Source organism: Lontra canadensis, unplaced genomic scaffold (genome assembly GCF_010015895.1).
Source record: "Lontra canadensis isolate GAN:19392208 unplaced genomic scaffold, GSC_riverotter_1.0 scaffold52, whole genome shotgun sequence".
In the NCBI taxonomy this organism is placed as follows: Eukaryota; Metazoa; Chordata; class Mammalia; order Carnivora; family Mustelidae; genus Lontra; species Lontra canadensis.
The window spans coordinates 11,765,799-11,793,592 of record NW_022631046.1 but is presented as its reverse complement, the minus strand read 5'-3'; positions in this window follow the sequence as shown (position 1 = coordinate 11,793,592).

Sequence of the window (27,794 nt, the reverse complement as noted above, 5' to 3'; positions counted from 1 at the left end):
TGACAACATCATGGTTAGAATTCAGACACCACACTGCTCAGAAAATATTTCTGCTACCGTCTCCCCTCTCTCGAAAAGACCTTTCCTATTTCTACATTCTGTCAGCACCAGTGGAGTCTGGACCATGTTAGACTGTACCTCCTTAAATGCCACGTAGAATTCTCGAGTTGCTTTTGGTGTGCGCGTCTGTCCACTCCAACTACTTTTATGTCCCTTGAGTGAAGGAACACACCCTTGGTGAAATAACAGCACTTGTGTGTGCCCCACACAGTGGGAAATGCCTTACAGATACTGTTAACCCCTAGAGCCATCTTATTATGATTAACTTAATTTTAAAGACAAGCAAGTGAAGATTCAAATAGTTTGCCCCACCTCTAACTGGTGGAGAACCAATGATCTACACCCAGGCCATCTGATTTCAGAGACCACATTGTATTCCACCACCCATGCAGGGAGGAATAAATGTTTGTTGAATGAATACATGAACAAATGCATGCATTACTTAAGATCTTAGAATTAAAGGAGGAAGAATCTGCCACTTGAACTATATCCTGTTGCAATAGTAGGTACATAATGACAAGATAGTTATTTGAAGTCCTTGAGACATCGTGTCTTACACTCTGTGTTCCTACAGTATCTTTTGGGATACCTCACAAACACAAGGTATTGTGAAATATTTGTGGAATCAGTGAAATAGTTTAACCCAACATAACAAGTAACATATGAATGAGATGATTTCTTTGGGGTCATTTTCCATTTCCTGTTACTAGCTCCTTATATGAAGGAAGAACAGATTTTTCTAAAATCTGGCTCCGGGTGCTAATTTCATAAGAAATCCCTACACATGTACCCATGTTTCCACCTCTGGGCTCTTGGCCAGGCCTGAAAGAGACCTAAATTCCTGGTCCCAGCTTTTCAAAATATAGTTCACCTCATTTCTACAAAAGTCCTAGTAGTAAGGATGGAAATAGTAATCTTTAACTATTGTGAACAAGGCAATGAGTCAGAATATCTTAACACATGTTTACTGAGGAGAAACAAATTCCACTCCACCTGTCAAACATGGATAATGTCCTGGATTTCACTATATACGCATCCCTCAGCCCTATATTTAAATACGGTAATATTTACATAGGATGTTACTCTGCTAATGTTGCATGGAGAAACAGCATTAATAGCTTCTTTTTCCTGAACAGTCCAGAAAAAGTCTCTGAGTGTATTCCCCAACCTTCATTGCTTCCCTGTCCCTCACTGTAGCAAGTGATTCTGGGAAAGTCCCTTAACATCTCTGCCTATCTCATTTATAAAGAAAAATGTAATGTCACTTGTCCTATCTCGTTACTGTGAAGATCACATACGATCATGTGTACAGAATTGCTTCTGAGCCATGAAATGTTACATAGCTGTAAGACATTATATGAACATAAGGAAGATATGTTTGTGTATAACACGCCTTGAGAAGCCAGGTGTTTAATTTCATTCTTATGTAAATGACATGTGTATGTATATAAACACACATGCACATATATACACCCAGGACAAAATGGGTTTGTATATATACTGGTGGGAAATTTGAATCACTTTGATGCATAAGACTTTAAGAGTTAATGAATGTCACATTAAGAAAATTTCTCTAATAATTTCTGTTGGTTTTTGATGCAGAGCTATTGTGTTTTATTAAATAATTATATCTACTATTTATTAAGTGCCAACTTGATGATATGCATTGGGTTAATGTGTTTATATACATTGTGTGGTTTATTCATTGTAACACCACTCTAGATAGGTATTATTATCTCTCTGTTGCATATGGGTAAACTAAGGCCCGAAAAGAATTAAGAAATGCCCCCCAAGGTCACACTGCTGGCAAATGACAGAGGCAAAATCTTCAGGTCTGCCTATTTACAAAGCTTTGCTTACCAGGTCAAATCCTATTCATCTGAAATTTGCATTAATTCAAGTGTAGCATATGCTATGCTTATCCGAGAGCAAATTCAAATGAATTCTGTTCTTTGTAAAATGTTAGGGTTCCTCTGACCAAACATAAACTGATCAAAAACATGCAACTTTTAAAAAAAAAAAACAGGAGCTTTAACTTTTTAATTTTTTTAAAATTTTTTAATATATCTTCAGAGGGTTTACAATGGCTGGGCCAGGAAGCACACAATATCCTATAATTTAGGTTACTGAGCTATAAATGGGGTTAATGGCCATGACTTGGACTCACTGGTACCCACAGTTCACTCCAGGCATCCTTCAGGTGCTCCCACTGTGTGCACACCACTTCTCGTGTCCTACAGCTGTGCAAGGTACAGGGGAAGGTTTAACAAAGAAGCAAAAGATAACCTTCAGGGAGTCTACAGTCTATCCCTTTGAAAAGAAACCAGCATACATGAAGCACTCAAAGAGTCAAATTAATCTTAGAATACATTAGCAATACTTAGAAGTAATAAAACTAAATCAAAATTTCTTCAAAGGATTAAGTCTCTCAGCCTTTAACTCAGTCTGACCTGCTTCTCCCACATGCCAATTAGAGTTCAAAGAAAAGATTCATACACTTCATTTACAGATCTATTGAACCTTGGGCACAAGTGATAAATCCTTAATAAGTCAGAAAGATAGCTATATTTATTCTTAAAATTAACTAATTTGCACACCGAGGTTAAGTGATTTGCCTAAAGACAATTCATTGCAATGTCTGATAACACTCCATAACTCCATTTTACATTTCACATCACTGACCTGGTTTCCCATTTTAAGGTTACTGTGTAGAAATACTAACACGGGTCAACAAAGATTATGGAAGAGATTTTGACACCAAGTAAGTTCACATCTTCACAAAGAGACAAAGACAAACAAACAAACAAACAAAAACTTTTACTAAAATATATAGGGAATCTCATGATGAGCAAAGAGTGCCCCAGACATCACTGATAATAGAAGAGATGGATGAGCTTGGCAGGGAGAACTTTCCTTCTTCTCTCTCTGCTCTGAAAGAGGACTTAGGTTTATTCAGAAGTCGCTTTACTGAGTGTAGCAGCATGACAGTAAACACATTCAACAATCAAACTGGTTGGGGGACGTTAGTGTCTACATTCAACCCTTCATTTAGGTGATTTTATGAAAGTATGTATACACACACACACATACACACACACATATTTTGGTTCTTTAACAATGAACTCCCTGAGACTACCCACAGAACGTGTGACAAACTACCTTTAGCTGCTGGGAAACAAAATAATCCCAAGTTTTCAAAAAGAAATATTTCCAGAATAAAGGAATTTTATATTAGGCATTTTTGAAAAGGCGAATGCCAAAATGATAATTGAAGGCAAGACAATTTTGAAGGTGACTTTTCAAAGCATGCTATTAAATAACCATAATTGTAATACACATAAATTTTATTTAAAAAAAAAAATCTGGGGTGAGCTTCATTGATTAGACAGCAAATGGCAATGCTATGTTACAACTAACTGGTGTTAATACAGAAAATGGAAGATCAATGGTCCAAGCAGGACTTATGTCCCTTTTTCAACTTTGATTTAGGCTATTTCGAGGACTTCACGGTTTCTGGGGCCAGTTCACTGTACTTTAACATTTCTATAGCCAAAATGTAACGAGAGCAGAGTCATTTCCACAAATTCCTTATTTTCAGTACTAGATTTGATTGTAATTTTGCTGGATCTAAACCTATCTTCCAGAACCCAAATGACACAAAACTTTGGGAATAGAAATTAGCATAATTGAAATAATTTGATTTTTGGTAATTATAATTCTCACTTAAACCTAAATTAAATATGCCAAACTATAATTATGTTCAAATTTGCATCATGAAAATTATCCCCATTTTGCTCATGGCATCTTAAAATACCTAATAAGGGATCTTAAACTCTTAAGTTTGAGTCAAGAGGCCTTATTTTCAAGCCTTTGGGAAGAAGAGACTTCTTATGTATTAAGCACAGTTATTCAGCCCCTTAGGAAAGGGAGGACGGGTCCATTATTCTTCACGATATGATGTGTAGGATTTGTACCATAATCTTTGGGTACCTCGAAGCTACCTTGCCAGGTAAAAGATTAATGCTTTCTTTGGAGAGAAACTTTAAGCAAAGCAGGTCATGCTTTAGGACACAGGTAATGGGAATCAAAGACATAGTAAGAGCTGTAATACTTTAAATCTGGGCACTTCAAAATAAGCATGACTCTGTGACCCATTTTTAAATGATTGAAGATGAGAGACAACGTGAAGGCACTGAGAACTTACCTTCCAGGACTGCAAAGTGCTCAGTGATTCCTAAGCATCCTATGATCAAAATATTATTATTACTATTATTTATTTGGGATGCAAAAAGAAAACACCCCTAAAATACTACTCATTGGAAGCAGTCTGTTTAACTAACCTTTCTACTACTGGATTTCATTAAATTAACCAGTTGATGTGATTAAATTTGCAAGGTCGTCTATTTATCTTCAACTTTGGGACAGTGGGTGGATGTAATCTGGGACTCTATTGGTCAAGAAATAGATGAGTCTGGACGTGCAGGGCTGGCACACTGTCAAAGCACACGATGAGTTTCTTAGAAAAAAAACATATGAATATATCGCCGGTTGAGTAAAATATTCACATTAATACGGGAATAAAGAAGAACCCTGGCTGACATCCCATCTGTTCTTATGAATTAAATTTAGAAATCATATGTAATATAGACATTTCTGTCTGAATATCATAAAACCCTGACACATCTAGGCTTTCATTAGAAAGCTCCATGATGTGACTTGAATAACAATCTGTCTTAGCTAATTAGTATTTTCAGTTTAGCATATTCACTTCCAGACATATTGCTGTTTGCACATGGTAATTTAGGTAAACAGATACCATCCACAGCTGCATCAATTAACACTGCTAATCAAAACTGAATTCAGGTAATTAGGCACATTTATGCAAAAAAATGTGTAATTTTGGAGAAAAGCTAGATTCTTCAGTAATATGTCAATAAGTAAAAAAAATCTCCCTTTGCTTATGAAGATGAAGAATGAGGGGAGAGAAATCATCATTAATATATACATCATGCAGACAGAGTCAAAATTCCTAAATTAAATCTCAAACTTTAATTGGCCTGTATTTTCAGAAATTGGATCATATTTTTCATAAATGTTTCTCTCAATGTTTCCACATAGAGAAGTTGATTCACATCTGCCTAAGGGTTTAATCATCATCAAGCAGGACTCAAATGGTTAATGAATTCTCAAGTATTTATATACTTAGAAGAGATGTTGGTCAAACTTGTTCTTCCATCTTGCTTAGCATCTCTTAAGGAAGATGCTCTCGTTTTCTTATACACTTTACTGTTCTCTGCTGCAAAGGACTTTTATTTAAAGTTAGAATCACAAGAGTAATTTCTAATTTTCCTGCAAATACTCTTACACCCCTCCCCTGATTCTACACAATGCCTTCTAGTTGCCTTTTCATTCATTTTCAAAATGAATATTGTGAATCATTTTTCTTATTTTCCTATAAGCATAAACCCATCTGATAATTTTGATTATTCTAGTCAGTTCAGAAAAACTAGTTTAGCTGTTGGCAAGTTATCAGTAACCAGTAACTAATAATTCAGGGTGGAAGGAAATTGGCAGGTTTAAGCATTAAAGTCAAAGTAAAGAAAAAAATCGGGTCATTCTCAAAATAATTCTATAGTAGATATGGGAATCTACCCATTATCTATCATCTATCTCAATTTCCCTTTTCTCTTTTCCAACTCTGAAACTTAGATTTCTTTCTTAGTGCAAACCCCAGGACTTTATAAGGAAATATTGAGTTCAACGTCCTTAACTTTATTTTGATGGTAATAATCATGATCCAGTTTAACAAACACTCCCTTGGTACCTACCATGTCTCAGGCACTCTCCTAGGCCCTTGTAGGCAGAAACAGAGATGTCTTTAGACCTATCACACCCCTCTGAGCCAAGCTCTGAGGGTTCACAGACCAAAAGAATCAATTTTAAAAAGTGGACCAAGTCTCCAACTGAAAATTGATCTGTCAATTCCAAACTTTTGGAACCTCCTATGCTAATTTTGCAAAGGTTTACTTTTTGTTTAACCCATGCTAACTCTTTTGTTCTCATAATAAATTAGGAAATGAGGACAATAATTGTTTCTGCCAGAGGAGTGTGATGGCTTTCTCTCACATTACAGTAACCCCATACAATATCGATATCTATATCTATATCTATATCTATATCTGTATCTATCCATACATCTATCAATATTTTTTTCACATATTCCCTTAAACTCATTTGGTATAAGCAACTGGGCAATTCCCAATGGGAGAGCAATCTGACAGACTCTGGGCTCATATGCAGTTTCAGGAGGAGGGATCATAAAAACATGGAGGCACATTTACCAAGGGTTGTTAAACTTCTTAACCAATGACAGTGTGTGAGGCGAGGTGGGGATACTTCTGACTCTCACTGGGTTCAACAGAATTATTTACAAATTTCAAATGAAAGACAGTTAAGTACAAACATTTTAAAAGACAATTTTTTTAAAGAAGAGCCTATTGGCTGACTTTCAATGAATTAAATGATTAATATTTGGGGAGGACAATTTTTAGTCTCCATGAAATGAGCCAACCAAGTCAAGTTCATTGCATGGATGTGCCCATGAATAATCTCTGTCATTCTAAAGTACCTCTTCTCTCCCTTAGGAACAAATCAGGGGAGAGTTCCTTCTTTCCTTGTAGTCCCTGCAATTTAGCAAATTCCTTTGTCTGGAGAAGAGTTTGCAATCATCTCAAATCCCCGTGCTCACAGTCACCAAGTTTCAGCAAAGCGGGATGCTACGGATATGGCAACGCTAGCTCTGGTGTTTCAAGAAGGCCTTGAAATATGGCACCTGCTTCCAAGCCAGGCCACCCTCAGTCTCAGTTTCTGGTCCAGAAAACGTGACTCATGGACCTACACTACGCTGAGGGGATATGTGGTACATATGAGGTACCCAAATAATTCTTGTTGACACCCCATACAGATTAGTTGGTGATGGTTCCAGAAAGACTAATGCTAAAGGCATTTTAGTCAGAAGTTATTTTATCAAGCAGTTCTCCATATTCCAAAGTCCTATGCAGAAGTGGTGTGAAAACAAGTGGCATGGAATGCACCTCCCCAACAGGCCACAAGTCACTACCCTCCAGTAGGTCACCTTCCAATTCACCTGAAAACTGATGCTTCAGAACTTTCACAATTAGCTGGGAAGTTAACATCGGAGCATTTACAGTATCCGGAGTATCTTTATGATTTTGTCAAACAAACTACAAGAAAAAATTCACTTGACCGATGTTAACCAAATAATTTTATTCTAGAAGCACTGCCCGCTAAGGAGAATAACAACTTGAAAAATTCAGACAAGTTCTTGACCATGAGGGATTTTAAAAACCTTGAAAATCCTTGTGTTTGCCACTTGTCTCTTTTTGGTCTGGCACCATCCGATTGCTCATAGTAGGTCTACTCTAAATTTTTGTGGCATTAAATTATTGACTCACAAACCATACAAGATGCAGTGAATAAAATGACACCACTGGTCACTCTCAGGACAGTCTGGTTTTTAAGCACCAGGACTCCTATGAAAATATGCGGCCCAAGAAAATATCAAATGGATTAATTTTGGTTGTTAATGGTAAAGAATGTTCTTCTGCAGCCATAAGAGAAAATGTCAGGTCTGGGACTGGGTGGATTAGAGGCGAACAGATTGCCAGAAACAAAGGCAACAAAGAAATAAAAATGTCTTCTAAATACACTGAAGCAAAACAAATGATTGGATTTGGGATTTAACAAAATATAATCTTATTTGCCTCTGCTCTTTCAGCACATTTTTTCTCTACACCGAGACAATATGAATCTCGCCTTCTCAAGCCATATTTTCTTTTATGGGAAAGACTGCTGGTAACTGAGGGCAACACACAGAAGATATTATCAGTAGACTGGCATATTCGTTTTTTATGCTGAGAGGATGTCATGTTTACAATAAATTTTAATGCCCCCAATTATTTTCATTCAGTTCTGGTAAGAGGTAAAATAAGAATAATCAAATTAGAGGGGATTATTGAGTTACAGCTGAAGAATGAATAGTGCTTATTTTAGAGACTGAGTTTAGAGTAGTCTTTGTTTGTTTTAGTGAGAAGTGTCTCTAATAAGAAAAGTATTATCACGGGACAACTGGGTTTTTAAAAAGTTGGACAATTTAATGTACCCAACCTAAAGCTAATAAAATACACTTTATCAGGCAAGGTACAGAACAACATATTTGTTTACAGTTTATGATTGAATACAAGCCCCACGATTAAGAATTAGGAAATTATCTTTATAGCAAACAGATCTTAGCCAAACAGATTATTAATCTGTGCTGCAAGGTATCACCCCGCTCTTTGGAGGGGGCCAGCATCACGTTGCCAACTGAATTCCCTCTCACTCTATCACAAGATTTTCATCTTTGACTTTCTGCATAGGCCTGGGGTAGAAGCCTATCTTTCAGAAAAAAAATGCTAAAAAGGGTACATGAAAAGCTTGTGCAAAAATAAACCATAGCACCTCAGGCTTCTTAATTTTTACACTGTAATACTTGGGACTTTCGTCCCTTGACATGTTCAGAGTGAATGCTTTGATGAAAAGAGAGAGAAGTAAATTACATATAGAATGAAGAGAACCTGTATTATCATTTTAATAGTCCACAGACACATAAAAGGAAGATGTTGTTCACTATGTGGTGGGACTTAACTCACTGACTTGGGAATAAAAAAATTTAATGTGATATGAAAAATAGCAACAGCTTTTGCAGTGACGTGAATATGTAACTTTTCACAAATTTTCTGCAAAATTTAACGAAGAAAAATAAAACCCAACCATTACATGACTTTGTAAACAATGAGAGTTTACTCCTCCTATAACATTTTTGGACCTAATGTAAGATACTGAATATATTTATAGACTCTCAGAGATCACAGGCAACAAAATTCTAAACATTAGAAAGAAATCAACGTTTGCAACAAACAGCTTCATAAGCAACCATACCACAAAGCCTCCATTTACAGGAGACGTCATACAGATTTAACACGGATATAATATCCAGTTTAGGTGGCTAGCAGTGGATTAGAATAGAGATGTCCCTGTTATTTATTCCTAACCTCTTCAGGACATTTCTAGATCGGTGAGAGCACGCATTTTTCAGTGTGTGGAGATTGCCTACAGGCTCCCGGCTTTTTTTGAGGTGGTGGTTTTGATGTTTGGATAGGAGGAGTGATGCCTGGGACGCTTCCCACGTGCTCCCAATTATCTATACATTAGTCCATATTCCCTGCCACTGGGATGCTCTCGCCAGAGCTATGATCCTTCCAAAGCAGCATCCCATTCAGACGTGCAAAAATGAAAATTAAAATAGGGTTTTTTTTTTTATTATTATTAGTTGAATGACATACGACCCGCTCAATGTTTGCATTTAAATTGGCCAGAATAATTCAGCTCTAGCTTTTAATTTCAGAAGGGTTAATCACCCTAACAAAGGTCAATCAAACCTTAATCTTCAATAAAATTGCTACAGCCCCAATCACCTGCAGGACATTTATTATATTCCTATTTCCATGCGAAAGAACGCACTGCTTTCATTATGCATCACTAATCTTCTAACTCTTTACATTAGCACATTTTACCAAAAATATTAATTCCTTTGAAACTCTGACAAGAGTTCATTTCTACACATCTCAGGAGATAATCCTGTTTAAAAGAACGGGTGCATCAGCTGTGAACCACTTTCCTGGCTTTTTCTAATCCTCATAGACCTTCGCTACTCCAACTGAGTTCTTACAATAGGAAATCTCAATGACACAAAATGTTATGGAGGTTTAGGTTAAAACAACATTATATCATTTTAGGAACTTAATCCCCCCTATTGTCTGTGATTATGCCATTCATCTCCTTGTTTCTATCCATAATGTTTACTGCGTTCAAAAGTTATTGATTGGAGGAAGCAAATGTTAACCATATTTGCTCAGCAGCAGAAAGACTTAAATTCATTAATTTGTTCACTCGATAAATATATATCGAGTGCCTATTATGTACCAGATACTAGGAGGCGAGAAATGCAAAGTCAAAGAAAAAAAGAGATTCTCTCTCATGAGAATAACACTCTCTTCCGAAAAGGACATCCAGAATATAATAAAATGATATCTTAAACCTCCACTTCCAGCATTTCTTATCAACGTCATTAAATTTTAGTGAAGATTGGAAATGTGTTGAGTCAAATTTTAGCCAAAATTTCAACAGTTTTTTTCTATTACACCGACACTTAAAGAGTTTAAAATTCACAATCCCATAAGTGGCTCATTTTTTAAGTTTTGAGAATATGAAATTTGATTTTCATATTTTCAAATAAATATATTCAGAGTATCTAGTCTCCCATGACTAGGAATAAAGCCATGAGAAAGTTTAAATGGGCTTATTAAAAATACGCAATGCTATTCATTCGTTTCCAAAATGTTATTTCATTATGTTTAAAAAACTGCTATTAACACACACAACAAATGACATTAGTAAAACAAACAAACAAACAAACACACAATTTTGCTTTATTTTTGCCATGATATACCAGTCTAGACGACCACAGAGGGAAGCAAAGAACCTCAGGGTAAGTCCCAATTATACTGCAGATTGATTGCTTTGGTATTCTAGCGGTTATGTGACACAGCATGAACAGCCCAAACTTCACCTTCTGCATCATTTTTGAGAAACCTTCCTCTCTCTGTACTCTGAGGAAGCACACAGGCATATACAGAGGCACACACTCCTTCTCATTAATATTCAAGTTCATTAATTAGCAATATGTGATGGCTATAATTTGGGAAACTCCCCAGAGCCTGAATATTCAATCAAGCAAAGCAAATCCCAGTAAAAATGAAAATACAGGTATGACAGTCAATGGTCAGACTGGCATTGAGGAATAGCAGATTTTAAGATATGCTGGTCTTTCTAAATATTGTAAAAACCCCCAATTACTTTGACAAAAGTCGAGACGCCAGCCTTCCTTCCCAACTGCTTTGAGCATTTCTTGAAACCGAAATAGGACCTCCACATCTTCTATAACTATGCTTGCTTTTATCACCCCTATAACGAGGTTAACACAATAGAAAAGCAGAGCAATGGCTCTTATTTTTGAGCAAAATGAATCCAAGGCTACACGATATAAAAGGTTCAATTGATACTTGTTAACAAACAGTTAATCTGAAAACCGATAAAGATTAGACACAACGACAGGCAAAACATTGCTTTATATTCTATTCTCTGTATCAAAAGCCATTTCATTTTAGTTCTGAATTCCCAGATTTGAAAAAAACCCCAAAGCTTTCAGAGAATATGATGTAAATGCTCAAGATGCATATGGATCTTTTTACGAATCATTTTGGTCACAAAACAAAACGGAATCCACAAGCCATCAAACAAAAAAATCTGAATAAGAAAGCCCAGGTGTGGAATTATGAAAAAGCAAACAAACTTACCTTTGGCTGAACAAGTTCACGATTTCTCATCTTGCCTATACGGCTTTGCCATTCTACCTTGAGCAAAAGTCAACTCCGTGTCCCTTGTGATCTTTGTGACAATGCCATCATATCACTGGCAAATTTTTCGATTAAACTTTGCAGATATAGTAGCAACTTTGTTAATTATGATATTAGTCAGCTGGCGGGTACAATCAGTCAACTGCTGTAAGAAAGCCAGACAAAGAGACATCTAATCATTGCAACCAGAACAGATAAATTTTGTTCCTTTCTCATACGTGTCACAGATTCTATCCCTTCTGACCCTCTCCTCAGCCATCGACTGTCAAATTTAGATTCTGCGAGCTCCCAGCTTCCCTTTATCCCTGCCTTAGATCTGAAACTCCTGGTTATCAGGAAGACACGCGTCACCAGCTGTCTCGGAGCAGGAAAGCAATCAGGTGAGTACTACTTATTATCTTGCATTGCTTTCTGAGGAGTGACAAGATTGATTTGGGACCCAGAATACATTCAGATCTCAGACATGTAGTTCCTAGGGTTTTGAGTTCAAACAGGAGGCTATGTGTAAGGTTGCAACAGAGAGTACTTCAATCCCAGTGTTAAGGATATGGGATATTAGAAACTTAAGGAGAATTAAAAAAAAAAAACCAAAAACCTATCAGAGCTCCTTTTTCAGATGCCTTTGTATTTTCTTTTCCACATCTGCATTACCTTGGTCATGTCTATGAACAGATTGTTACCCAGCAGAGAGAGCTTTATGGCTAAGTAGCCTTAGGTCAACCCATGGAAACTGTATTCTGACATTATGAAGTTGTCTCCATCTATCCCCTTTCATCAGCAAGAGTACTCTATAAATTCCCATTCCTGGAACTAACCCTTACAAATAAGTTCAAATCATACTTACAGAGAATTTTATGAGGAACTAATTTGGGCATTGCAGCTAAGAATAACTTACACAACTTTAGATAAAGAGACAGACATCTCTACATCCTAATACAAATTTTCCCTTCAGAAAAAAAATCAGTGACCTCAAATTATATAGAAGTGTGATTGGTCAATTGATTGGTAGATATAAACACACATACATTAATGAACTTACTGAAATTGAATTGTATATTGGTAACACACTTAATAACATTCCTGTAAAATGACATAACAATATTTTTTAAAGTGAAACATTCAGTTGACCAGTAAAGAGTTTGATCTGCATGGTAAGCCATTAAACCAATATAATACTTAATAAATGATTATTTTTCCCCTTTGAAGTGTTTCAACATCAGTGAATTAAAAACATTTACATTGCAGACTTTTAAAACGAGTAATATACAATATGTTAATAAAATTGTATTTATCAACAAATCAGTAGGCTTTTCTGGGATGGAAGAATTTGGTGAAAAGTTAAAATGCAATTTTGAATTACATTTTAAACAGGAATTCTATATATTTGGCTCCCTAAAGGGACCAAAATGGTTCTCTACCTGTGAAAATTGCAGGTAGAGTGTACTGTATTAACAAATCATGGTATGTATCTAAATTTGCATTTTATTTCCACATGAGGATATTCCTGTAATGGAAGGTCCAAAGCCCCTGCGTTTGGTTTATTTAGCATGAAGTGCTGAAAAGATAAATGTATTTAGATGCAGTCTGAGCTATATACGACAGGGATAAGATGATGTAGGGATCCCCAAAACTACAGAGCAAGATACTTTCATTCTAGGAAGATAAAAGGGTTTCTTAAATCCTACCAGAACAGAGATGGGAGGAGAAAAATATGGTTTCAGGAATTCCCAGAAATTATATCTATGCATATGTCTTTCTGAGAGTAAGATATTCTTTGTCCTTCATGTCTGGGGCTGCATTTAAGAAATACGTCAGAGTCCATGAAAGCAAAAGAACAAAGGATTCAGAGATATTAGAGGCTGAGGGTATGCTGCAGCACAGTTTCAAGGACAAACAAAACAAAACAACAAAAACCCTTAGACATGACCTTTAGTGATGTTCTGTTAGGAAATGAGCAGACTATCACCTTCACTGTCAGAGGCTTGATGACCACCATGGGGCCTGGCACACAGCAGTTTCTCAAGAAATGCATGTTGACGCAGAATGAACATTTTTGTTGCACACACCTTCCTCCCCAAAGCTCAATTTACCCATCTTAGAATTCAAGTAATGCCAAAAAATCCTTCTTTAGGCCTTGTGTCTGTTACTATAGATCAATGATCCCCACATATTCATTCAAGAATTGTATCTTTAAACATACCCAAAAAAAACCCCCAATTCAGACCTACAAAGAGTTTGAGATACAATTTTTCTTAAGATTCCAAAATAAGTGTTTCAGTCTTGCTCACTATTTGCGCCTGTGAAAATAGTTCTAACTCAGAAACTTCACGAGTCAAAAGCTTTTTTAGTCTTTGACTGAAAGACTTTTTCCTAAGAAATTCAGGATAAAACATAGTACTTACACCGAGTTTTTCATCGCAGTAATGTCTATAAGAGAAAATGAAAACAATCTAATATTCCCAAAGAGGGAAATTACTAAATTATGGCAATTAGGTGTATGCAGTCATTACGTGAGAATGGGATGATTGAGGAAATCAACTTTTTATGACTACAGTGAACAAAAACAGCGGAGTACAGGACTGTACATATGCTGATTACTGAGTGCATCTGGACAAAGATTGGAAGAAGAAATGTCCGAGGAGGAAGTATGTTTTGCGGGATGAGAAAGTGTTTTCTTCTTGCCCAGGAGCTTGCTTTGACACCATTACAAATGTTCATCTCAGAAAGTCTGAATAGAAGCCCCCATCTATAAAATGGAACAACAAAAATAACACCCTCCTGGTGGAGCTCTGGTATTAAATCAGATAGTGCATACAAAACCTTTTGCATCTCTCCTGACCTGCAGTAAACACTCATTACATATCTTTGTTCTTATCTTGCCTATAACCCCCATATAAAGAATCCAGACACATCGACCTACACCTATAATTTTATTTTTTTCTATGAACATCCCCAAAGACTCACTGAATTAAATGGCGCAATCTGAAACAAGGAAAACCCACCAGACACAGAAATAGAGCCTAGGTGGTAAAATGGATTTATGAAATAATAATGACAGGAATAATTTCAGGTGTACAACATAAGGATTCGATAATTCTATATGTTACTCAGCTCTCACCATGGGTGCGGTCACCATCCATCACCACACAAATGGATATAACATTTCATGTCAAATATACATCAGTAAAAAAACTAATGGCAATAATTATAATAATGAATAGATAAATGTGACTTTTTATAAACCCTACAGGTCTTAAGAAGCAGGCCCTAGCTCTGCCATAGGCCATGCCAATAAAGAAACAGGACTGCTGGAAAAACTGAAGTGGAAATAGGAGAATCTGACCTGGAGGAATGGACAACACCTCAAGGCATCTCAGGGCTCTTCCTTTCCTTTTCCAGCGTGGTGCCTGCTGATTTCTGCTCCCTGGGGCACACATACCAATGCAGAGTCACCGAGGCTGCGCTCTCTCTAGGGCCTGCCAGTGCCCCTCCTCACAGTGGATTGTTTATTATATAGATGTGATGCACGGGTGTGGACTTTTGCTCAGATGGAAAGAGTCGGTGAGAACACGTTAATCTGGACTCGGGAACACACTGTCCGTGGAGAAGCTTGCACCAATATCCACTGGGAATCCACACAGACAACTAACTCCTACTTAGGTGTTTATCCGGGTACCACGCACCAGCTTCCGCTGGCCGCTGCCACAGTCCTTCCTAGTCCCTCTGGTCACTTGAATCTGTTTAATTAAATCTCATACATATACTTATTTCCTTCCTGCCTTCTGGCCTACTGGCTGTAGAATCAAATACCTCATTTCCCTTCCTGTTGTGCCGTGGTCTCAGGAGTCCGATGGCCTGTTCCGTCCCATGCCCGGCTCCTCATTTACCAGCTCGGGGACTTTGGGCAAGTTATCAAAACTCATTAAAACTCTGTTAAAAAAACATATATATATATATCACCACCTTGTAACGCTATTGTGAAGATTAAACTATACATGTCAGTTGCTTAGCATACAGTAGGTATTCAACAGATACTCTGTCATTGCTGAAGGAGCAGTGGAATCCCTGGGAAGCAGCACAGCTCGGCAGTGGGAGCAAGGCCCACAATCAAACTTCTTGGGTGAATTTAGATCCTGGTTTTCTCACTTCAATGATGAACAACAACAATGAAAACAGTAATAGTAATAATAACATCTCCATAGCATTATAAGAGTTAAAAGACTACGACAAAGTACTTATCACATAGTAAATAATGTTTGCAAGTATAGTTATTATTCTGCCTACTATGCTAATTGGTTATTTCTTCCCCATTATGTAACTATTGTATAGTAAAAACAAATCAGGATGTTGAATGTGAAGACCTGAGGATACGTATATTCATATATGTCCATATTCATTTTTGCTGCAGCACTATTTGCAACAGCAAAGGCCTGCGAATGATCCAAAAAATCACCAAACGTAACTGGTTAAAGAAGGTTATACCCATACTGTGGAATGCCAGGCAGCCATTAAAATGAATGAAGAAATAATGATATGAAATCATTTCTATGATCCATCTTAAGGGAAAGAACAGCGTATTGTATGTTATCATTTTGTTTAATAAAAGTTTGTATATAATATTTGTATATTTAGGGAAACTCTGAAAGATACATAAGAAATTGCTAACAGTGGTTGCTTCAGTAGGGAACGTGGCACTTGAAGAACAGGAGGGGAGGAAGTCTCTCACAGTACAGATATTCCTCGATTTACGATGGAATTATGTTTTGATTAACCCATCGAAAATTGAAAATATCATAAGTTTAAAATACATCTAATACACTTCATCTACCAAATACCATAGTTTAGCCTTGCCTACCTTAACTATGCTCAGGTCACTTTATTAGCCTACCGTTAGGCAAAACCATCCAATACTAAGCTTACTTTATAACAAAGTGTTGAATATGTCGTGTAATGTATTGAATACTGTACAGAAAGTGAAAAACGGAATGATTGTATAGACACCAAACAGTTAAGAGTTGTAAGTTTATGTATGGGTTGTTCAACCCCCGTGGCTGACTTGGAGCTGCTGCCCAGCATCAGGAGAGACCATTTTACCATATTTCTTTAGCCCAGGAAAAGATCCAAAATTCAGAATTCAAAGTACGGTTTCACTGAATGTGTATCACTTTTGCACTATAATAAAATTTAAAAAATTCAAGTCGAACCATGGTATAAGTTAGGGGCTGTCTGTATATTCTTTGCTACTGTATGAATTTGTGTTATATATATGTAACTCTTTTAAAAACATTAATAAACTTATCAACCTTAAAAAAGTCATTATCGCTACTTGAGTATGAAGGGCGTTTCAGTTTCTTTATAAAAAAGTAGAGACAACATCCACCCTCCATGCTAGTAGATATGATTCACTAGTTTGTCTACTCAGATATCTGTAAGACACACTGTGTTGTTGTTTTTTAAGATTTTATTTCGTTCTACTACTTATTTATTTTTTAGAGAGAGAGTGTGTGTATGTGTGTGTGTATGTTAGCATGAGCAGGAGGGGTGGAGTGTGAAGCAGAGGGAGAATCTTTAGCAGGCTCCATACCCAGCAGGGAGCCCAACATGAGGCTCGATCTCATGACCCTGAAATCATGACCTGAGCTGAAATCCAAAGTCAGACACTTAACTGACTGAGCCACCCAAGCACCCCTAAAGATGTATTTATATCTCTATACCCAACTTGGGGCTCGAACTTACAATCCAGGGTCAAGAGTTGCAACTACCGACTGAGCCAGCCAGGTGCCCCCTTAGTGTTGTTTGTTTGTATCCTAACATGACCTTTTCCTTTCAACTCTCATTTCAATGCTGTTTCAGGAACCTTTGTTGCATAAGTTAATTTTCCTCACTCAATAAATGCCAAATTGTTGATATTCCAGCAGCCTCTCCTTTCTTATAAAGGATCCTTATAAAAGATCGAACCCAGCACATGAGAGACAAACTATACATTCTGGATTATTCCAGAATCATTTCAAGTTAGGAGCACTCTTCATGTTACAATGGACACATATCCGTCTTCAGAAAGGCAGTTGGCTCTCAAGGCTAGGTCCTCTAGTTGCCAGCAGAATACCCAGAGCTAAGTGTGCCCAATAGGGCACAAGGGGCAACTCCTGGTATATTGTAAATTCTCCACTGAAAGCTTGGTATGGGCTTCAAACAAGACGGTTCTTGTCTTTTCAAATATGCAGATTTGAGAATTCATTGCTAATTATAAATATTATCTAAACAAATATCAACCGATACTTTCATAGGAACCTTTCATGTGTCATGTTTCCTTATATGGAATACTCTCTTCTACTTTTAAAAGGTACAACTACCAATCACAGATGTTAGTCATCAGAACGCTTGGATTTGCAACAGGTGTACATGCAACCTGTGGCCTTTACTGCCTGTCTATAAAACAGCATTGAACTCACAGGGAAGAGATGATGGTTAAAGGGGTTGGTTGATGTGCCAGACACAATGGCCAGCACTTGGGAGCACTTGATAATGGGTTTTCTCATCAGCACCAGCATCACTGTCATCACCACTAATTTTAAACACCGTTAGATGGTCAACTGTTGCACTGGGATATGAAAAACTGCCGGTTCTTCCCGCTTGCTAATTTTTCTATTCCAGAGTAAATGTTATCCATGAAATGAACACAAGCCCTTACAGCAATCGGTAATATTCATGCTATATGCCAATCCTCAAACTTTTATGGTCATGTAAATCAGGGAGGGATCTTGTTAAAATGCAGATTTTGATTCAAGTAGGTCTGGGTAGAGCCTGACATTCCACATTTCTGACAGGTTCTGGAGGGACCCTGCCACTGCTGGCCTTGGGTTATCAAGGTTATGGACACCCTGGACTTTACAGCGGGTAAGAATGACACACTTCGTAATAAACACAATGACTATTAAACTATGTATTTATGTGCACAACCAAGTAATATCGTTTTCTTCTCTCTTTCATGCTTATCTCTCTGCATTTACATTCCTCAGTCTTCAAATAAAATACAGGTATGCAATAAAAGTACAACTAGGTTCCTCTATGCTGACTCCTGCTGGGTACAAGGCAAGGGGGAAAAATCAATAACGTCAGTCATAAAGGAAGGGTCATATTTACAAAAATTTTTTTAAGGGAAAAGGCAAAAACTTTAACCTTGAGTTATTTTTTTTTTTTCCTTTAAGTATGCTCCACACCCAGAATAGAACCCAGCTCAGGGCTTGAACTCATGACCCTAAGATGAAGACCTGAGCTGCGATCAAGAGGTGGATGCTTAACTGACTAAGCTACCTAGGTGCCCCTAACCCTGAGATATTTTAAAAGAGTGAGTGATAACTGTGATTTCCTTTCTTACCACAACGTAAGCCATTGTTTATATTCATTCTGTTTGACCCCAAAACAAAATAAGATATTAACAAAATATTTTTTCTGTGATCTATATGCTTCTCTCGTGTAACTAAACATTTATAGCCACTTCTTAAAAGAATTACTTAAAACTAAATAGTTTAACCAGTAAGAATATTGTACCATCAGCAAGCTGATATGGCTGAACTCTTAAAAATTCTGGAAATATTTGCTAAGCTTTCATTATTATTTCTACTGCTATGAGTTAGTTCTCTTGATTTGCTTGACGATAACTAGTGGGGAAAAAAACCCCGGAATTTTAATATGGTAAGATAATACTCTAAATTCTAAAACCCAGCATCTAGGCAAAAGCTAACAAGGGGTATATGGTCTAACTCAGGTTTGATTTTGTTTTTTGGGCTTTTTTTTTTTTCCAAACTGAGACCCACGGTAAGAAAATATTTACAATAGAGCTAAGTAGCACACACACACTCAGAAAATTTTTGAAAAATGTGTTCATGAGACAATATTTGCTACTTCAGTGTGCTCTGACAGTTCCATTCTCTTTATTTTAATATTATTAAAATTATTACAATTATTAATTTTTAGTGCTGGCTGTGATCTATTCCATTGGTTTTACACAGCCCACTAATGGGTCACTCAAACTTCCAACCTTGGAAAGCTTCTGAGAGCTAAGGCTGATTCTCTGGAAGTTCTTGGGTACAAGGGATGTTCAAGAACTGAGGCGACATCGTGACATTCATAGACCAAAATCCTGGCCAGAGAGCCCACACAAGGCCATTTCAGTGGCAGTTAGCAGAAACCATATTCCCACCAACCCATTCAAAACAAATGTTTTCTCCCCTCCTTGTCTGGAGGATAATGTAAGAAAATCACCTTCACGATTAGGTAGAATAATGGTGTTTAAGTGAATTACCCAATTACTATTAGGAAGTAATAAGGAAGTAAGTAAGTGAAGGATGACTGTGGATCAGAACTGATGAATACAAGAGAACATGCAGGGAGTCATTTAGCAACTTTTAAATACATTCAAATATAGTAGGCTGCCTTGACCTGAGAATCACATCAGTGAACCAAAGAGACATTATTCTAACATACACTGGAAGTTTTCTAAGGACTGGCAAATCACAAAAAGAGCATGGAAACAGAATGAGATTTTGGATGGCGTTGATCCTTTTTATGTGGGAAAGGCCAAATTGTATCTTTCAGAAGTTCAAGCAGCACTAAATTGTTATCAACTACAAGAACAGGCATTTTTGTTTCAATTTTATAAAAGGAGGACAGGGATCAGGTGTGTGAGATAAGAAACTATAGCCAATGAAGTCATGGAACCTAAATGAAGTATACTGAAGACACATGCCAATGCCTGGGTACTGGCTAGATCTTTTCTCGCCAGCTGAAACACAAGCAAGCAAACAAAGAGAAAGAACACCCCAACTGGTAGCAAGACAGACTAAGTTGGTTAGAGAGGAGCATTGCTATCTTTAGTGGGTCTCAGAGTAGTTCTGTGTGAAGAAGGATTGGGTAACCTTTCATATTTCCTCCTGCATAGTTATTCTCAGCTTCCATATGGGGAGTACAAAAATAGTGAAGAAAATCTCCCTAGTTCAGACTTGGGTACCATGCGGAGGCTTAAGAGATGATTTTCAGTGGAAGAGAGTTCGCAGAATATTTTTAAAACAATATTTTAGAGCAATGATCAGAGATTGTATTCCCTGTATGTTTTATCCCTAAGTGTTTCTAAGGAAGGTGTTTATTCTGATGAATCACTAATAGTTATTAGTATATTTAGTGTGTATATATATATATATATATATATATATGTCGGGATAAAGATTTTAACAGACTAGAAGGCCATATCACAATGCTCTTCCTCTCAGAGAAAGACTTTTTCATAATTCTTTCAAGGGCCTCTGGCTCTTATTAAACATCAGCTTTTTTTCTCTCAGCTGAAATTACTCCGACAGCCTTGACGTTACATTATCATTATAAGATACTGGTATACTTAAAGATAAATGAGGATTCATGGAAAATTAAAAATAAAAAGAATACATGCAAGTCTCCAAAATACCAGGTTAGAATATCAAGGGTTACTCAGATAAAAATTTGATATTTTCTCATTCAATTAATCATACCTTTCTATGGGTAAGCAAACAACCCATGCTGTTCCGTCAACAACCCTCCACTTCCACTGCACGTGAAAGCACGTATATCTCATTTCAAAGATTTGTTTAAAAGCAATGATGAGATTTTAACATCCTAGAAAGATTTCTCAATGAGGATTAGTTCTAATTCCAACTGATTTTCTCTGCAACTCAGTCTCCCTCACTCTCATCAAGAAAAGAAATATTCCCAGCAGGATCCTTTAGTTACATGGTAGATTTTTCTAAGTAGATTGTATGCGTCTTGCTCTTATATGGTCTACTAATAAGATATTGTGCTACTATACAATTTCCTAAATTGCAAAGATCAGTCATTCTTACTTTCTATGCAAATCTAATCCTACAAAGCACACGCACATTCATACACACGTAGTTAAATACTCTCAAATCCGGTGGTCCCTTACAGAGTTACACAATCAAATCATTTGGGAGATTTTTTCAAGGAAGTTTATGATGACCCCCCCCCCCAAAAAAAAAGTTCCAAAGGAAAAGTGAAGTTTGTACCTGAGTTTTAAATGGCAATTTTTATTTCTTTCTTTGTATAATTATCCATTTATTTTAAGAACGCCAACTGGCTAGAACAGGAGTTTGGAAGACTATGTATTAAGAGGAAAGATGAAACAGATGCAGTACACAGTTAAGATCAAAGAGCCCCATCAATTCATTCGGAGAGTCAAAATCCAGCTGAGCCTCAGCGCCCTATCTGCATAATAAGAAAGGTTGACTAAAACATAAGGATTAAACAGATGAGCTGTCTCCTGCAGAGGCGTGGGAGGGAAGCCCCACTGAGACACTTGTAAAGACACTTTGGAAGTGCGCACCTGCTCCTCCTGCAGTCAAACATACAGGAGACCAGCCTGGCCGTAGACGTTCCACTAATGTCCTAAATTGCTAGTTTTAAGAAAAAGGAATATATATCCCAAGAATGTCTCTTTTTATTTGTCAAAATACTTTCAGTCCAGGAAAATGACAAACTAATAAATCGCTTCCATTTTTCCAAGGTGACTTATCAAGGGCTTGCTTTTCAAAATCGAGAAGAAAGAGGGTATGTATTTTCCTATGTCATGAAACATTATTAGGGAGATGCGGACCTCATGATCAATTTCCTTCCAATACATGGTGCTTTTCTGAAGGCCATCTTGAGTAACACTGGTAAATATATGCTAATTCTATTTTCCATTCTCAGGAAATTATCATTTTTAGTAGTATATCCCAATTTTTATGAACATTCTGCCAGGTTATACTCAGAGCTATGCTGAATCACACAATTCAGTTCCATATAGCAAGAATACAGCACAGAAATCAAATGTACTTAAGGTTCTGGGCCCGAAACAAATGATACATTTATTCTAATGACTTCACCACAATGTTATGTTGTAGCTACCGATAAGAAATTATTCTGAACATAAATACAATTTTCTTTTAAGAAAGCTAAGCCAAGCACCCTGGGCCTTTACCCTACTGGGAAAAGATCGTATAGAGTTATACCATTAGACTTCAAATAAAATTTAAAAACCTTACCTTTGGTATGGATTAACTTTCTCAAGCACAGCATGTACGGTGATTTAAACATGCAATTAATAGACCCAAATATATGGTAAGCATCAGCTTTTGTTTAATTCACCAAAACAAGCAATCCAATTTGCAGTGAAAGCAAGAGTCTCTCAGGAAGAGAAGGAGTTGCAAAATGTCAGGAAGTGGTTTCATGGGGTTGAAGTGCAGTCTTTGACCTGCTCCCTAGTAGTCTAATTACATGATCACTCACTCAACCAACCAGCCAACCAACCAATGTTTTTACAGTGTTGATTACATATAAGAGGCTATGAGGGATACAGAGAACTACACGTGAACCATAAGTAACAATATTAAACCATAAGTGTCAAGCGTGTGACGTGAATAAATACTGTAGAAGCAGAACCTTGTGGGATGAAGAGCTGGAGGTTTTCATTTAAGAGGTGGGGTTTGGCTTAGGACGTGAGGGATGAGGTGAAGAGGAGGGAACTGGTTTCTTGGGGAAGTACAGAGATAGAAGAACGTAGAATCCACTTGGAGAGAGAAAGAAAACATTCCATTTGGCTAGGAGATACAGAAACATATGTTCAAGGTTAAAAAGGAAAGAAAGATGGGTGCCTGGGTGGCTCAGTGGGTTAAGCCTCTGACTCTTGGTTTTGGCTCAGATCATAATCTCAGGGTTGTGAGATGGTGTCCCATGTAGGGCTCCCCACTCAGCGGGGAGTCTGCTTGAGATTCTCTCTTTCCTGCTACCTCTACCCTTCCCCTCTCTCTCTAAAATAAATAAAATAAATCTTTAAAAAGATAAAACAATAAAAAGGAAAGAAAGGTAATTATGAAGGGCTTTTGCTCGTACACAAACCACTTTCCCCCAGTCTCTCCCTAAGTGTTCTCTACATGTAGTCTGGAGAATCACTTTGCATTTCTAGTAAAAACTTACAATCTGATCCACTCTGGACACTGTGGATCAGAATCTTCAGAAATGAGAAGTGAGAAACTGGATTTTTGAACAAACTCACAAGTTACATTATTTTTAATCTTTTAGGGCAACAGGGAACATTTAATGTATTTGGGAAGATGCGAACTGAAGGATATGTCAGAAGGACTTTGGGGAGGGAGAACTGGGAGACAAGGAGAAACTCGGAGCAGGAAGTCCAGATCAGAAGGGTTTTTTTGTTTGTTTGTTTTTGTTTTTAAAGATTTATTTTATTTATTTATTTTAGAGAGAAAGTGCACATGAGCAAGAGTGGAATTGGGGGGCAGAGGGAAAGAATCTCAAGCAGACTCCACCTTGAGTGTGGAGCTGACCTGGGGACCTGGGGCTGATCTCAGGACCCTGAGATCGTGACCTTGAGCTGAAATCAAGAGTTGGACACTTAGCCAACTGAGCCACCCAGGCATCCCCAAATCAGAAGTTCTTATTTTAATCTAGATGTGTGGTAAGAATAATCATCTTTGCTCCAAATAAACATCAAAATTTCCATTTCTCTCAAAACCAGAAGCCCTTAATCCCAAATCTCATCAGAATTTCCTACATATTAATATTCCAATGTTTTTAAAAATGACTTTTTAAAAAAGATTTCATTGATTTATTTGAGAGGCAGAGAGTAAGAGTGTAGGGAGAGGAAGAGGGAGAGAGAATCTGAAGCAGACTCTGCACTGAGCACAGAGCCTGATGTGGGGCTCAGTCCCACCACTGCAAGATCATGAGCTGAGCTGAAACCAAGAGCTGGATGCTTCACCAACTAAACCACCCAAGCACCCCTAAAAAGGACCACGAAGTCCAACATATTTCATTAAGACATTACTGATCCCTTTAAAAAAAAAAACAACCCTCTAAAGGTACACTAATTTACTGATCACTCTACTTTAAGCTCCCATTTTTCAGAAGGTCTCACTCAAGTCCGACTCTTCAGATAAATCAGTATTTGTTTTGTTAATCCTTAGAGAGGTCAGCAAATCATCTATAAATACTATCATATTGGTCAAAAATTGAGACAACAAATAATATTCAGTGCTGGTGATGGTACTGAGAAAGAGGACTATTAATAACTGTTTATGAGAGTTTAAATTTATATACCTACTCAAAGGTGTTAGGTAATGCCTAAGAAAAATTTAAATGTCTACAGTCTTTAGCCACAATAAAAGCACCACTAGAAGTCTAGCTTAGAAAAGTACCTGCAGAGGTATATAAGGATAGATAGTGTGTGCACACATACATACACGTTTATATAATTATTAATTCACAGAATAAAGGTGGAAATAATTTACAAGAACCTCAGTAAGGGAATAATTACATCAAGGTACATATACAGAAAATGGTACAGTAATAGTCACAAATTCTGAAAATCTATCTGTTGTTATGGAATAATGTTTAAGATAGGTAATTTTAAAACCAAATTACAGAAAAATATGTATAGAATCATCCAATTTTTAATGAAAAAAGCAATGTGTGTTACTAAGTGTACTTATATATGTTTCTTTTTTGATAGAAAAAGCTCATAGTGGCGTGTGCTTGGCTCAGTTGCTTAAGCGTCTGCATTTTGGCTCAGGTCATGATCTTGGGGTTCCAGGATAAAGCACCGCATCAGGTTCCCTGCTCAGTGGGGCATTTGCTTCTCCCTCTGCCCCTCACCCTGCTCATGCTCTCTCTCTCACATGCGAGCTCTCTCTGAAATAAAATCTTAAAAAAAAAAAAAGCGCTCATCAATAGCAGTGGGATGGAGGAGTAGTACAAGAAATAAAGGCTAAGGTTTTTCCCTCTTTAATTTATACATGTCTGTATCACTTATTTTCTTAAATAATAAGCAAAAACCCTTTTGTAACTTAGAAAAAACTAACTTAAAACTTATCTTTGAAGTCGCTGCTAAAATGAACATAGTATTTGCAAAATCTATTAAACAGTTGCCAAGGATTTTAAATAACTTCTGAAAATAAGTGACACTTCACAAGTGTCACTTTTGAAGATAGTGTAGAGGGGAAACTGGCTTCCTTTCATTTTGATTAATTAATTCTCAAAATTTAATGGACTTGCAGCCTTTAAAAAATCATTCAGAAACGTTAACGATTTACGTATTGACTTCTACTTTACAAAAGCCTTTCCATTTTAATTAATCTATCAATCTTCCCATCTGATAGAGGAAAACTTTATATTTGCATTTTTAAAGAGGAGAGTCTAAAATAAACAGATACACATAATATTAGAGCTTAGAAGCTAAATTATGTAATTATGCTACTTGATCATTCATTAGCTACATCTCGTGAGCCCACCTTCACTCATTCTCTGATTTAGCACTACTATTAGATACTTGGTTCCCACAAAATATCATAACTTATAATATGTGGGAATGCTGAATATGAACACTAATTTTCATTTAAATCTATTAGCAATCCATTTTCAAAATGCTTCCAAATGATGCTGTTTAATTTACCAATTTCATATTATATAAAAGATGGGTTTTCCTATACCAACACAGCAATTCTTAAAGGTTAACATAAAGCTAATTTATGTATTTCTTTTAAAAGTCAGAAAATATCTTTTCACATTAAAGAAAATTTCAACATTAAAGAAAATTCTTAAACATTATGGAAAAAACATTACTTCATCATGAAATTCTCTATAATTGAGTAAGATTTACATATTTCCCAAATCTCATTTTTTAAGTTTTTAGCAATTTGTTTTAATTGGAATTCTAGCTCCTTCTAATTGTAAAAAGTATGAAAGGAAAAATAAAATATACATTAGTTGTAAAGTAAATTAAGTCACATTCTGATATATTTAATAGCACCAGTGGAACGCATATACTCTTTGCTGACTGTGTATGTTACAGTGAAAGAAACGGCTTTACCAAGCCTATTCAGATAGGAAATAAGGAGAAAACTATTTACTGCAGTTTCCTAGAGTTTGATGGCAATTAGCAAGTCTTACAGCTGTTATTTTATTTAAATTACTTTTAAAGTCATGTTTTATAAATGGGGAGAATACTTCAGTAAACATTAAATTCTTGAGCAAAAGTATCTTTTTCCATAGATGTAAAATTAGGAAGTTCAATAAGATGATTAAAATAATATAAAATGTTCTCTCTAGATGTATGACCAGGGGACATAGTCAACCACTGTTGGAAGAGTTTCTTCATCATTTAAGCATAAATACAAGTGAAGGTTTTTCCACTGTCTGGATCAATGACCCAGGACTTTTTGAAACACTTTGAATCCAGAATTATACTCAGGTTGATAGAGAACAACTAGGAAGGACCAAAAATAATTTGCCAACAAGGAGTTCATAGAAGAGACAAAGCATGTACCTGTGACACCATTAGAAAATATTTCTCAAATGCTTGAGTGTCACTGTGTGTAATACAGTCATAGAATAAGAGGCTGAGGTACAAAAACGTCCATAATTTCTCTGGGATTTCAAAAATCCTCAGGTATGGTCATTTTCTCTCCCAAGTATAACAAACATGTCAACACAGATCTCAGAATATACATGTATTTTCAGCTTCCCCAAAGCTAGTTTCCCTGCCTCAACCGCACTCCAGGACAAAGCTGTTAAGCTACTCGTCTGTGCCATGGAACTTGACTACGTTTGCCTCTGATTTGTGGAATTCTTACAAGGTGGTAACCTTGTAGCCATGTAAGAATTCCACAAATCAGAGGCAAACGTAGTCAAGTTCCATGGCACAGACGAGTAGCTTAACAGCGTTGTTTGCAAGAATGACTTTTACTTCTTTCTGCTATCAAAAAAATGTGTTTATTCATTTAACAAATACAGTTGAGCACTACTATGGGCAGGATACTATGTTTGGTATAATAACACTGGGTAATGGGAGAAAGAGGATGAACACACAGATAAGGTCCTTAAATAGACATGAACTGGTTTTTGTGTGTTTTAAAAGACCCCTCTCCCCCAAAAGTAATCCAATTATCTTTCCTAGCAATGTCTCCCAGGTCCACCATAGCTTATTTCAAGACCTTACTTAACCTTTTGTTCCTTATTTCTGTTTGCGCTAAAAACCACAGTAGGTAGCCTCTACATGTGCTAGTTTAGGCCTAACTGTAAAAAGCTTAGAATGGAAAGGAGACCGGCTCAATTTTAAATTTAGGCTACACAGATCATGTCAGAAGCATGCACTGC